Consider the following 15,600-nt stretch of genomic DNA (forward strand, 5'->3'; position numbering starts at 1 on the left):
CATAGTTGTTTTTTTTTTCTTTTACACTGTTAATATGATGATTTGTTTGAATTGATTTTTAAATGTTAAACCAGTAGTATGCCACTTGTGTGCCTCTTTTCCAACTCTGCATTCAGTAAAATGAACAGTGATACTTGAAAGGAAATTGTCCATGGTGGGAATTACAACAGGAAAATTGGCAAATGCTGCAAATTAGTTTTTCTTTTTCCCCCTTCTGGAGCCTGTTGTTACACATACACCAACACACAACTCTGTTAGATCAATTTAGCATCTCTCTGATAATCTGTTTTTCATGATGTGTTTTTTTTTTTTTCTGGAATTGATTTGCTAAAATTTTGTTAAGGAGTTTTATTTATTTGTTTGTTCCCCTGTTCATGAGGGCCACTGTAGTGTAGTATTCTTGTTATGTCATTATCTGGTTTTGATAACAGTTAATACAGGCATCATAACATGGGTTGGGAATTATCCCCTTCTCTTCTATTTTGGGAGCAGATTGTGTAAAATTGATACGACTTCAGCCTCAAATATTTGGTGGAATTCACTAGTGAAGATATCAGGGCCTCAAGTTTTCTTTGTGGAAAAGATTTTACTATGATGTCTATATCTTTAATAGATATAAGGTTATTCAGGTTATCTTTTCCTCTTAGGTGAGTCTGGCAGTAGGTGACATTTCATCATTGAACTATGCATTTCATCTAACTTGTTGAGTTGGTGGGCATAAGGTTGTTTATAAAATTCCATTATTTTTATTTTAATGGAGTATAATTGCTTTACAATGGTGTGTTAGTTTCTGCTTTATAACAAAGTGAATCAGCTATACATATACACCTAAAGGAGTGATATCCTCATTTCACTCTAATATTATTAATTGGTGTCTTCTCTCTTTTTTCTTCATCAGTCTGGGCAGAATTTTATCAACTTTATTGATTTTTTCAAAGAACCAGCTGTTGGATTTATTGATTTTTATCAGTTTTCTAGTTTTAATTTTATTGATTTCTATTCTTATCTTTATTTTCTCATTTTGTTTAAGTTTAATTTTATCTTCTTTTTTCTAGTTTCTAGAGAGAAGTTTCCACATTGATTTGAGATCTTTCATATTTTCTAATGTAAGCATTAGAAGCATTGCTCTAAATTTCCCTTCAAGAAATGCTTTAGCCACATCCTTCAGATATCATTTTTATTATCAGTCTTCAAAATATTTGCTAATTTTCCTTGTGAATGCTTTTTTGTCTAGAAGTCGTTAACTTCCAAGTATTTCAGTATTTTCCAGAAATATTTTTGTTATTGATTTCCAGTTTAATTTCATTGTGTTCAGAGGCTATATTTTGTACAATTTTAATCCTCATGTTTTTTGAGACTTGATTAATGATTCATAATATAGTCTATCTTGGACAAAGTTGTGTATGCTCTTGAAGAGAATGTGTATTCTTCTAGTTTGAGATGGTGTGCACTATAAATTTCAATTTGGTTAAATGAGTTGATATTGTTATCCAAGTTTTTTGTATCTTTACTGATTTTCTTTGTACTCATTCTATCAATTATAGAAAGAAGAGGGTTGAAATCCCCAACTATAGCTGTGGGATATGTGTGTGTGATATAATTTACCTGTTTCTTCTTTCGATTTTATCAGTTTTGCTTCATGTATTTTGAAGGTCTGTTATCAGGCATATACGCACTCAAGATTGTCATGTCTTGATAAATTGACACCTTTTATTATGAAACATCTCACTTTACTCCTAGTAATATTCCTTGTTTTAGAATTGATTTTGTCTTGATATTAATATAGCCAATTTAGGTTTTTTATTTGTATTTTCTAGGTTTATATTTTTCCATCATTCCACTTTTAATCTCTGTGTCTATACTTTAAATAGACTCATTGTAGATAATATATAGTTGGTCTTACTTTTTGAATCCAATCTGACTTTTTACCTTTTAAATAGAATATTTAGAGAATTTACCTTTAATATAATTATCAATATGTTTAGAATTAAATCTGCAATCAACCTATTGCTTTCAACTTTTCCTATTTGCTCTTTGTTGTTGTTGTTTTTCTTTTTTTCCTTGCCTTTTTAAAAGATTCTGTTTTAGCACCACACTTGCTATTCCTCCTTGTTTTATTTTATGGTGGTTGCTCTAGGATTTACATTATATGTCTCCAGTTTATCACACTTGGTTTCCAAATAGTTATACCAGATTATGTGTAGCATAAAATCCATATAGCAGTATACTTCAATTCACTTCCTTCTGTCGTTTATGTAATTGTTACACATATTACCTCTGTGTATAATCTAATTTTAATTTTATTTTTAATTGTGATATAATACACGTAACAAAATTTATCATCTTAGCCGTTTTTCAAGTGTACAGTTCAGTAGTGTTAAGTGCATTCACATAGTTGTGCAACCAATCTCCAGAACTCTTTCATCTTGCAAAACTAAACCTCTGTACCCATTAAACAACAAATCCCCATTCTCTTTCCCCTCATTCCTGGCAGCTACCATTCTACTTTCTATCTTTATAAATTTGACTATTCTAGGTACCTCATATAAATGGAATCATACAGCCTTTGTCTTTTTGTGATTGGCTTCTTTCACTTAGCATAATGTTCTCAAGAGTTATCTATGTTGTAGCATGTGTCAGAATTTCCTTTCCTTTTAAGGCTGCATAATATTTTATTGTGTGTATATAACACATTTTGCTTATCCATTTACCTGTTGATGGTCACTGGTGTTGCTTCTACCTTTTGGCTATACCGAATCACACTGCTATGAACATGGGTATACAAATATCTGAGACCTTCATTTCAATTTTAGGGGATATATACCCAGAAGAGGAATAGCTGAATTATATGATAATTCTATTTTAAATTTTTTAAGGAAACACTATATTTTTTTCATAGCAGGTGCACCATTTTACATTTCTACCAACAATATACAAGCATTCCAGTTTCTCTACATCCTTACTGATATTTGTTATTTTCTGGTTTTATGATTGTAGCCAGTCTAATGAGTGTGAGGTGATATCTCATTGTGGTTTTGATTTAGATTTCCCTAATGATTAGTGATGTTGAGCATCTTCTCATGTGCTTATTGGCTATTTGTATATTTGCTTTGGGAAAATGTCTGTTCAAGCCCTTTGCCCATTTTTTTTGTTGTTGAGTTTTAGGAGTTCTGTATATACACTGGATATTAATCCCTTATCGGATATATAATTTCCAAATATTTTCTCCCATTCCATGGGCTGCTTTTTCACTCTGTTGACTGTATTCTTTGATGCACGGAAGTTTTTTTTTATTCTAATGTAATCCAGTTTATCAATTTTTTTCCCTTTGTTGCCTGTGCTTTTGGTGACATATCCAAGAAATCATTGCCAAATCCTTTGTCATGTAAATTATTTTTAAGTTTTTTAAAGGAAAAATTGTTTTTATTTTTATCTACGTGTTTACCATTTCTGGCTCATTTTATTTCCTTATGAAGATTCAAATTTCTGTGTGCTATTTTTTCTATTTAAAGAACTATCTGTAACAATTTTTGTGATGCATGTCTCCAGGTGATACACTTTCTCAGCTTTTGTTTGGCTCAAAAAGTCTTTTCTTTACTTTTGAAAGAGTTCTTTCACTGGTTAAAGAATTCAGAGCCAACAGGGGTGTGTGTGGGTGGGCACACGTGTGTGTGTGTGTGTATGCGTGTGTGTTATGTGTTTGTTTTCTTTCAGTACATTAATGATGACTCTCCACACATGCTTCTTATCTTTGTCCCTGAACATAATGTGTCCTTTTCATCTGGATTTTTTCCTAATTACTAGTTTTAAGCAATTTCATTAAGATATACTTTGGGGTAGTTTTATTATATTTATTCTGCAGGGGGTCATGGAACTCCTTGAATTAAATCTATGGGTCTTTGAACTCCTTGAATTGAATCTGTGGGTATATAGTTTTCAGTAAATTTGGACATTTTTCAGTCATTATTTCTTGAAGTGTGCTTCTGCCCATTCACTCTCTCTACTCTGTCTGGGACTCCAATTTAAGTTAATTTAATTGTATTTATTCTGCTCTACACGTCTCGAACACTTCTACATTTTTTCCCTTTATGGCTCAATATGCGTATTTTCTAATGGTCTGTATTACACTTAACTAATCCTGCCCTAATACGTTCTTTCCCCCAAATTTTCTTAATAGAGATTTTCATCTCTAAAATTTCCATTAGATTCTTTTCTCTGGTGAAAATCTCCAGCCCACCTTCTGTGGTTCCATCTTTTTTCTACTTCTTGACCACATTAATCGTAGTGATTTTAAAGTCTTCCTCAGCTAAAACCTATATCTCAGTCACCTTTATATCAATTCCAATTGTTTGTTTTCACTCTTGGTTCTCAATCATGTGTCCCTTTCTTTCACAAGAATAGTTTTCTTTAATTGAATGATAAACAGTGTGTATAAATAATTGTAGAAGCTCTAGAGAAGGGAATAGCAAATATTAAGTTTTGAAGGCTGTCTATGGTCTCTGTCTCATATGTTTCTTTTATCTTTCTCTTTCTTTTTGGTAACAACCCTTTAAAAACATTTTAGCTTGTGGACTGTATAAAAACAGTCCACAGCAGATTTGTCTCAGCAACCATGGTTTGCCGTGTCTACGGTAATAGGCAATGTATTGGTAAATAGTTCAGTGCTGCGAAACCTTGAAAGGCTGGACTTCAGGAGATGGAAATGGAGAACTAAGAAATAGGTTGCCAATGGTACAGATGTAGACACCTTTCTGAGAGCAGAGTTAAAGGGGAGGCAAGAAATGAGTTGGCAATTCAATAATTGACTACTGTCAAGATTAGATTTTTTCAAGAAGACATCTAGAGCAAGGTCAAAGGTAAAGGTAGAGTTGAACAAAATAGGAATCAGGTTTTATTATTTCCTTAATAAGCATATCTGAACAAAACTTCTATAGAGTTTACACTGGGGTAGCAAATTATATTTTGTAAACAAATCTTCAAACTGCATCCTAGTAAACAGTGTATTTGAGACTTGTGAATACCTGCCCTGCCCTTAGAATAGTACTGAGAAAACAACACTTCTTTCATCATGCTTTGGTACAAAGTCAGCCAAATAATAATATGCAGTTTTAAATGACTAAATATATTCTTACATAGCAGACTATTCAAAGTCATCATAGACTAGTAGGTAAATAATAATGTTCAAAAGTTAATAAACACATTCATATAATACACAGGTATCACCTTCAATAAATTAAATACTGTAACTTCCCAAACATGGTCCTTTAACCAGTATCTGTAACAGCTTAAATTGATATTTATTAAACCTAACCTTGAATATATACAGGAAAAAAGTCTTACCTTTCTTATGTAGATGTTGTTGTGATTAATATTTAGCTGTTTTCCTGGTGAGACATTTTGGCATTGAATACTGTTGTAAAATACTTTTATTGCCCCACTCTGGAGAGTCTTATCTTCTATTACAGAGAATTCACCCTTCCTTCTAGTTGCCAGATAGAAGGGTGATTTTTACCTTAATATAAACAGGCACTGTGCTGAGTTGAAACTGGGTAGAAGTCTGATAATGTTCTGGTTATCTCTGTTACACCCATGGCCCTCCAGCATTTTTAATTAAGAGCATGGTGGTGTAATCTGCAGATCCCTCCTTCTGGTGTGTCCTACACTTTATTCACTGTCTTGTCAGAATTCCAACATTTCTACTCTGCTGTCCAGAGGCTTTCTGCTCAGATTTTTAGTCTCCCAGCCCAGGTATCTGCAGTATTTGGAAAATATCCTGAGGAGAAACTGGCCCTGTGCTGGAAACCCCCAAGCCTCTTCTGTCCCTAGTGATCCTCCACCCCACAGTGGCTGTCCCCACCACTGGCATTCCCAGCAAGTTTGGTCTGGATTCTCAGTTCGCTGCCCATGCCCAGAATTGGCACATTTCCCCAGGATAAGCTAGCAAAGGTCAGCTCACTTCTCTACGTTGTTTCCCTCTTTTTCATGTTAGCTTTTCTGTTTCTCATTGGCTTCTGTAATTCTCCATCTCCTTCAAACAGATGATTTCTGTATTCTATTTGGCTTTCCTAGTTTTTCTAGGAAGGAGTGCTACCCTGCCATGAGCTACCCTATCCCACTCAAGCAGAGTTCTTTAAGATGGTTTAATATTTAAACAAAAAATCATCAGCTTAGCCTTCCACAGTCTGAACTCAGTCTTTATTCCAATCATGTCTCAGCCACACGCCTGAGTGTACATGTTTCAGTTCTAACTTGCCGAGTGCTCCAAATAGTCTCTCAACATTACTCATTGGAGTTTCTTAATCTAACCGCTCTGAATCTCTGGTTGTAGAAGCCATATCTACTTAACTCTTCTCCACAGTCATATGCTCCTTGAAGTTAGAGACTTGAGTCTTGCTTATATTTGGATTTTCTGATGTCTCATAGTTCAGAGCTATACACAGAGCAGGAACTCAATAAATATTTGATGATCTTATTTGAGTAGCCTTTATTTAGTGTTTTGACACCCTTTGCTGTTTCTTTCTATGACCCCCTAATCTAGGAAAGTTCAGTTCCAGATAAGTCTTTTATTAGCTAGGGTTTTTCCTGGTGAAAGCATCATATTTTGAGCTCAGTGACCTTCAGGTTAGCCATACAGACCAGATAAACAGAAGATACAATATCTAAATGAGTTTTAGTAACTGAATAGACTAGTGAAATTGAAATCTTTATCTTTGACATATTCTGAATTTAATGACTAAATATAGTTCAGAATTTAAATTCAGATACATTGTTCTTTAAAATGTCCATAGGACCCCAGATGCCTATTTCTTATCAGCTAATAAAAATAGCTTTTCTTATCAACACTTTTATCTATTCTTTCCCTTTATGAGTTTTTATTATAGGGGCAGACAACATGTCTGCTGGTAGAAAGTCTTCCATTAAGACTTTTAAAGATTTAAGTTGGAGCAAACTAGGTTCACAGAAAGTTGTTTTATCCATACCATGATTTTAGCATTTTCCTTTAAAGAACAAGTTCATCTTGATGCCCTTTTCTTAAATTGATTCAGAAAGAAAAAAATATCTTAAAGAAACAACAATATGTAATGGCAACAACTATTGCTTCTTAGAAGTTTATTATGTTGGCATCCCTGTACTAAGCATTTGTCCAGATTATATCTCCTTTAAAATTCACAACAACATCATTTGGTGGGTACCTATATAACCCTCGTTTTGTAATTGAGGCTTAGAATAATTAAATAGTTTGCCCAAGACCAAACATTAAGTTTGGTAAGTGCCAGGATGAGGGTTTTACCAAATTTTGTCTGAATTCCAAAACCTGTACAGTTCACATAGGAGCTATTAGCTCTCTACCAAGACATGGAAAGTCACCAATGATGATTTATTATAGAAGGAATCACAGTAAAATAATATAGCATGAACATGTGTGATTTAAAATGTTGAGCTGAATTGGGTTAATAGAATATAAATTAATTTTTACTATAAACTGATGTGAATGGCACAATTTTACCTAGAAAATTTCATGAATTAATAAAATTGAAACATTTTCCTGAAAATATCTCTACTCCCAAAAATGTCCATTATTATATGTCACAAATATAATAATTCACTGCTGTGGTTCTAACATATCTGAGCAAGCATGCCTGGGGAACTGGAGAGGACTCTTCAGAAGTTTATTTACTTAGGAACTAAAATATCTTATGGGAACAAACTGATAAGAGAAGCTTGGTCTCTTGTTAAAGCCATCATTTGTGAAGGGAAAGGGAATTCTGAATATAGGGTAGGGGGTGTCACCCATATTCAGCTCCTGGCCCATTTCCTCACCGACTTAACCTCTAAGAAAAAATTAGAATAACTATTGAACTGTGTAAGGCAGCACAAAAAAAACCATGAGAAATAAGAAAAGGACAGAGTGTTATTAACCCCATTTCTTCTGGAAGCTAGCCGGCCTTCACATAGGGGCAGCTCCTGAGAATGTAGCACATGGCTGGTGTCATTGCCTGATAGGCTTGGCATCTCCAGTGAGATAATGAAGCATCAGCCCCTCCCAGTGGGCATAGGTTCCTGGGTGAAGAATCAGGAACCTAGGTGAGGAACACATTCAGCCACTATCAACACCACATTTGGTGAGAGACTTTGCTCATAAATAGTTTTGAGGCATTATACTCAGAAATAATTAACAGGAGCTTAGCAGTGAACTATCATATGCCATAAATGGAACACAGTGCATAAAATAATGGTCATTTAATATAGCAGCACAATGGGGTAAATATTTTTAAAATATAGAATATGGATATATCTAGATATAAAAACAATATATATACCTATATATACACATATATAGGTATATGTATATAGGTGCGTGTGCATATATGTATGGTATGAGTATCTCTATGTGTGTGTGCATGTATGCATACATATACACATACACACATACATATATCCTGTTTATAGAAACTAACATTTTACCTCTCAGAGACTGTTTTATGCATAGGTGATTTTGTGGGAAAATATATATAGAAAATAGTGATTTGTATATCATATGTTTTGTATAATATCAGGCAAAAAAAAAACTGACAGTGTTAAATCAGTGAATATGTAATCCCTGACTGGATTGCCCTTTCTGCCTGGTACACTCTACTTTTTCTTCACATGATATGGTGACCTTCACTCTTCACATTAGGTCAGATCCCTTTGTTCTAGGGTCCTCTGGTACTCTGATTTCCTTTGTCATAGCACTGATTACATTTCTTTAATATGACAATACCTATGTCATTATTCAGCACACATAGACTAATTATATATTACTCTATACCCTCAGCCCAAGCAGAGTGACAGGTGCTCAAAAATACTTCATTTGAACGGTATGTTTTCCCAAATCAAAAGCTTCCCTCAGATGAGTATTTAACAATGACTTATACACTAACCTAGTTATTATTGGGTCACTTTTCCAATCAATATTTACATTGTGAACATCATTGCTTATATAAAACACTTATATAAAAACAATCTAAATTTTTCCATCCTACAAAGCAGATAGGAAATATTTGAGGATTCAAGAGAGGCTTCCCTAGCCTCCTAAATCATACCACATCGAGGGGCACATACTCTGCATAAATGGTATTTACATTTCATAGCATAGTTTTAAATAAGAATTCTTTGAAGCATTCTGCATTTTCCAGTTTAGACTTATTATATTGGTTAACAAAAAGTAAAAAGATAAAAGAAAAACTTCAAAAAACCATGATTCATTCAGTAGGCCAAAATAATGATTTTAAAGATGAATTGAAGACCATCACAACAATTCATTTTAAACACGTCGAATGATCATTAATTAAACCTCCCAGATTTGAATTATTATTTCAAAAATTGTTTATCTTTTTAAAATCAAACAAATCCATTTGTAATATAAATAACAATTATTTATTTTACCTTTTATTAAATAGTGAAAACACTATTAAACAAATAAACTTTTATTTGTGTAAGACACATGTTCCTGTTCTGTAAGAGAATTCTACAGTAGGTTATTGGTACATCCAATAACATACTGTGTCCTTTCACCTACTTTACAAGATCTGTCACTTAACTTTACTTCAATCTTTATCTTAAGCTTTCAAGTCCTGCCAACCAGATATCAGTGTCATCCCATTCATTATTTAGTGCTTCATTATCATTCAGTTCTTCTTTTGTAGCAAACGTCTACCTGTCTAAACCTGTGAAATTGAAGGTTTAAGTAAGGAACAAATAGATAAATTAAATTTAGAAAAGAATTTCTTTGAATGTATCAATCAAAAGCTCTTTATTCTCGGGGCTTCCCTGGTGGTGCAGTGGTTGAGAATCTGCCTGCTAATGCAGGGGACACGGGTTCGAGCCCTGGTCTGGGAAGATCCCACATGCCGCGGAGCAACTGGGCCCGTGAGCCACAACTACTGAGCCTGCGCGTCTGGATCCTGTGCTCCGCAACAAGAGAGGCCACGACAGTGAGAGGCCCGCGCACCGCGATGAAGAGTGGCCTCTGCTTGCCACAACTAGAGAAAGCCCTAGCACAGAAACGAAGACCCAACATAGCAATCAATCAATCAATAAATAAATCTTAAAAAAAAAAAAAATCTAGATTCTTTAAAAAAAAAAAAAAGCTCTTTATTCTCATAAATATGGAATACTTTGAGGTATACATGGCCCTAACTAGAGGGGCCAGTTTTCCATTTCCTGTTTCTAAAACTAAATAATGACCTTTATAATAAACAGGAAAAAAATAAAAATAAAAGCTTAAACAGTAAATATCTTAGATTTAGAACTTCATCTTTGAATGTCAAAGCGAGTTTAAGTTTTTGATAGTATAGTTCAGCTTAACATTTTTAAAAATCTTTTCCTCACTTTTAAACTTTCATTTGGCTATTTAGCTAAAAGCTTTGTTCTCACTGAAAGTCAGCATGCTTTAGGAGAAAATGAATTAGACCAGGCATCAGAAGTCCTAGATTCTAGTACCACATTTTCACCATTTAATTAAAGGAGTGATCTTGGACAACTAATTGTAAAAGGCCCAAATCATCAGCTATAAAATGGGGATTGGATGAATTATCTTCATATTTGCTCCCAGCTTTAACATCTACAGTGTTTTTGTGTTTGTGTTTGTGTGTGTGGGTGTCTATTTTTCAGTATAAATCCTGTCAATCTTTTTTGTATCCATAGTACCTAGAACACTGTCTGGTCCCCAGTGGTATTGTATCTTTTTTTTTTTTTCCCTAAAAGTAGGAAGAACCAAAAGGTAGAACGGAGGTGGGAAGGAAGGAAGGAAAGAAAGGAAGGAAGGAAGGAAAGAAAGGAGGGAAGGAAGGGGTATTTAGAAATGTGGCATTAAAAAACTATTGCCTATTGAGTAGACCTTTCAACCTGGGCAAACAATATCCAAGAAAGATTTGGGGAGATATTTGGTTTTTTACAACCTAGGCCTTTCTCCCCCACATCTGGAACAATTCACTCAAATTTGAGGCACACATCATTTCTAACAGTTTCACAGCTTCTCCTTCAAGGTATCGTCATCATTTCTTAGCAAGGGACAATTTTATCAAACTGTTAAAGGTTTTGCTGCTTAGTGTCTCTGAGTTTTATTTTCTCTGTCCATTTTTTTAAACCTCATTTACATCCAGGACCAATATTTTAACAGAGATTTTAGTCTCATCTCTTTTACAGAGATTTGTCTTTCAACAAGGACTGATGAGTATTCACTTCACAAATCCTGCAGAATAGGCAGTTCTTTATTGAGTTCTCTCTGAAAGGAGAATGGGTCCCTAGAATACAACCTTCATAAAATGCAGAGGGTGGTATCATGAGAGTGGCAACAGATGTTGACTAATTATGAGAGAAAATGGTGGCTCACTTGTCTAGCTTATATTTTTCTGGAATGTAAATGATCTTAAATTATTAGGTGTTTAAATCATAAGTGAAAGTTAAGGTAACATTTCCAAAGAAATTTAGAAGGGATTTATATGGCACCCAGGCAATTTCTGCCTTCGAGTATACTCAATCTTTTATTTTAATGCTGACACCTCAAGCTGGAAGGCTTTCAGTTACTGTTGAAGTTAAAATAACACAACGGAGGTAGGTGAATAAACTGTTATAAAAGACATGATGAATGTTCAGGAAACATTGTCTATTATATGCAAGAGAAAACACATTGGAGAGAAGGAAATTTACTTGCAAAATGAGTCAAGAAAAAAAAAAAGACAGACAGCTAACATGCAGAAAAATGAATATAGACTGGAGAGAGAAGAGATTTTATTAAAGGAAAACAAGGACTGTATCTTCTACCATAACTACAGTTAATAAGCTTTAGAAATATTCTTTCTTGCCTTTTAGCCATATTTGTTAGACTTCAGGTTGACTGGTCCAGATGAATTGATTACATGTTTAAGGTGTGAAAATTATTTTTGAAATGGAAGATTCACTGTATCCATAAGCATTGAATGTATACTCACTTTGCAGGGAACATGAGAGCTAAGAAAATATTTTTCCATTTTAAGGTAACACTACTGTGATTATTTATTTATTTGTTTTTGCTCTGTTTTTCTAAATTATTTGGGGGAAAAACAATTATTCAATGAAGGAAAACCTTTGTGAGAGTATTAATGGAGTAGTTAGATGAACTTTGTCAAATGACATTCCAAAGCTGGTAGTACAGGCATTTTAATGGTTTGCTTTCTAATATTACACTAATTCTTCCTTGGTGCCTATATTGAATCATTTATTCAACAAATAATTGTTGAGAGCATATTTTGTGGCAGGTATTAGTCTAGACTGAAGATGAAGGAGTTTTAGAAAAGGCAAAATTCCCTCCATTTAACAGCTGATTTTTAGGTGTGGAGACACAAAATAAATAAATACCTACACAGCATGCCCTAAGTGCTACAGAGAGAGAATAATGATTGATAAGGGCAAAGGAATAGCAAAGAAGGAAAGAGGATTGTGATTTTAAGTGGTTTGACCCAGGAAAGTCACTGAAATACATCTGAGTAAATATCTGAAAGCCATGAAGAAGTAAGCCATAAAAATACCCAGGGAAACAGTGGGTCAGCCATACACACATAAAGTACTAAAGTCTGAAGGCAAGAGCATATCTGGAGTGTCACAGAAAAGACCTGTATGCCACTGTTAGGGTCTGGCTGTTACCCACAGTAAGATGAGAAGCTGTAGAAAGTTCTGAGCAAATAAGTAACATAATTAGTGTTAAGTTTTTGCAGAATTATTTTGGTTGTCCTGTGGAAAATGCCTGTTGGTGTCCAATGGCAATAAAAACAGTGACCAGTTAGGAAGTACTGCAACAATCCAGGTAAGATATAATGGTGGCTTGGACCAAAATGGTATAGCATGAAAAAAAAGAAAAAAATGGCTATGGTGCTCTTTGCTGTAATGGTGACATCGGTTATTTAGACCAACTCTGAAATAAAGATGTGGGGAGACAAAAGTAAAAATGGTTCTGTGAAAGCTTTGAAGAACTGACTATATAGCAAGGACTTTCAGAATAAATAATCCTCGGAGAAAGCAAAATCCCAGAAAGGTAAAACAGGACACTTAAGATACATTGGCCCAAAGGGTACTTGCTGAAATTGTTAGACTAACTGATATTGTGATGGACTCTCAAGGAGAGGGAGTAGAAATTAATGCCAAGAGGGTATTAAGGGCAAGAACCCAATGGGATAACATGCATAATAAAGTAGAACCCTGAAGAGAAAGAATCTTATTATGGTAAAGATGACCCAGAAGTTAAGTCAATACCTCTCACCGCCTGAGGATTGAGTAAAGAGATGGAAGGAAGGAAAGTGGAAATATCCCAATCTCATTTGAGGAGTTGAAAAACAAATAGGTATTTTTGACTAAATGAATTAACTCATGAATGAGTTTACTGTATGAATATTAGTTTATACTTTGGAGTCCTGGAGTAAAGTAATTTCTCGGTCTAAGTTAGGATTCCAATGGAACATTTCCCTACATGAAAGAACCATTTCTGGAGAGAAATGTAGCCATCTCCATGATCATAATTTTTTATTTAACCCCAATTTATATAACATTTAAATAAATGTAACATTTAAGATTGTATTAAGGAAATATTTAATAATTTCCAGAATATTAGATGTGAACATTTTGAAGGTTTTAAGACAAAAATATGCCATAACTTTCTGATCTGAGTATATAATATTCAATTTAATTACTTTTTTTAAAAAAGAAAATGAAGTGACTTAACCAAGAAATAATGTAGGATTTGTTTTGAATCTACTTTTAAATTTACACAAGGGCAAATTTAAATTTCTAAGTGAAATAACTATATATAACTTAGATCCCTTAGTACTGTTATAACTTCAGAGAGAACCTGAAGAAGCTTCATTCTTGCAGTTAAAAGGAATCAAAGTATATATTAAATTGTTACTTTCAGTAAGAAATAGTCTTCTATTGTTAAAATAGTCAGATGATGAATTGGAGACTCTTCACGCACAAAGTGTTTTCAGTTTCTGAGAATCTGAGTGTTATTTTTTCTTATTTATCTATGATGAATAAAATAAGAATCTCTAATTACTGGGTCAGAAGCCAGAAATTATTTAAACATAGGTCTTTTAACTTATGGTTGGAATAAAGCCATTCAAGAATTAACAGAAATAAGCACACAAAAAACGTATAGCCTGCTTTAATATATTATTTCCTTTAAATGTCTTAAAAATATTCAAGGGATATCAAGTTTGGTACCTTACGTGAGAAAGCATAGGTAGCTAGGAGGAGTGGAGATTATGCCAATTTAACCATATACTTTAATCAATTAAATTTAATCCCATAAAAAGTTATATGTTTGTAAATCATGTGTCCTATGAAAATATTTCATCGGGTACTATTACATTTCTGGCAATAGGGATCTTAAAACTTTTCTTTTGGAAAGAACAGGAAGTACAGACAGGCAAAATCTGGAATGTATGGAAGTATCAAACATATTATAAAATTAGATGAAAAGCTTTCAGTTCAGGCCCAATCTAATCCATTCTCCACATTATAGCCAGAATGATCTTTTAAAAATGTTAATCTGAGCATGCAAAGGCCCAGATTTAAAGTCTCAATAAATTGGCATATTTTTTAAGATAGTTTAAAATCTCTAATGTGGTCCATAACATTCTAAGACTGCAGCGTGACCAGTCACTTCTCCAGCCTCCATGACTGCCACATCTTGTTCTTTGTGCTCCAGGAATACTGACTTCCCTTAAGTTCCTATCATGTGTTCCCCGCTGTCTCATACTTTAAGTGGAAACTCTTCCCTCTATCCTTTATCCTAGCCAACTTTTACTCATTCTTCAGGTTTGGCTTATACTTCACATTCTCTCAGAAAAGCATTCATTGCACCCCAGACAGGTCACATTTCCATAGCACTCTGAATTCTCCTCACGCATCTAATTACGAGTTCATTCTCTGTCATCTCTATTAGAATTTAATTTCTAGGAGATGAGGGACTCTGCCATTTTCCCATGTACTTGGCATATAATTAGCATTCAATAACTGTTTGGTAAATAAATGGATAAATTAATGACCTGACAAAAGTGGAGTAGTAACCCTTGTATTGCAATCCTGTCAACTCAGTATACCAGCAGTATGTCACTTAAGATGCTGTTGGCTTTGTCCTCAGGTAAGCTGCCTTCTACCTTGTGAGATGGTTGTCACAGTTCTGGGCATCACATGCAGGAAGGATAATGCCCAGTGGAGGAGAAGCAACTATTAAGCTGTCTTTTTTGATAGCAAAGACAACTTTTTCCCAAAACTCCTTATAAGAGTTCCCTTCACATCTCATTGGCTGGTCTACCAAATTTCAAAATCTAAATAACTATAGTTCATCTGTTCATTGTTCTTTCAAGTAGCAATGGTATTACATGAGGAAGCAATTAATTCAGCACACAAATGATACAATCATGTAAGTGCATTTCCTTAAGATAATCATCATACTTCAGCAGCAGACAATATGCTTTATGCTTACTTCCCATTATGTCACAAAGAATAGATGTGTACTCAAGAATCAAACTTTAATAAAATCAATAATTCCTACTGCTCCAGCAAGGGCATTCTTAAGTAAAC

Source organism: Balaenoptera physalus, assembly GCF_965194825.1.
Source record: "Balaenoptera physalus genome assembly, chromosome: 6".
Classification (NCBI taxonomy): domain Eukaryota; kingdom Metazoa; phylum Chordata; class Mammalia; order Artiodactyla; family Balaenopteridae; genus Balaenoptera; species Balaenoptera physalus.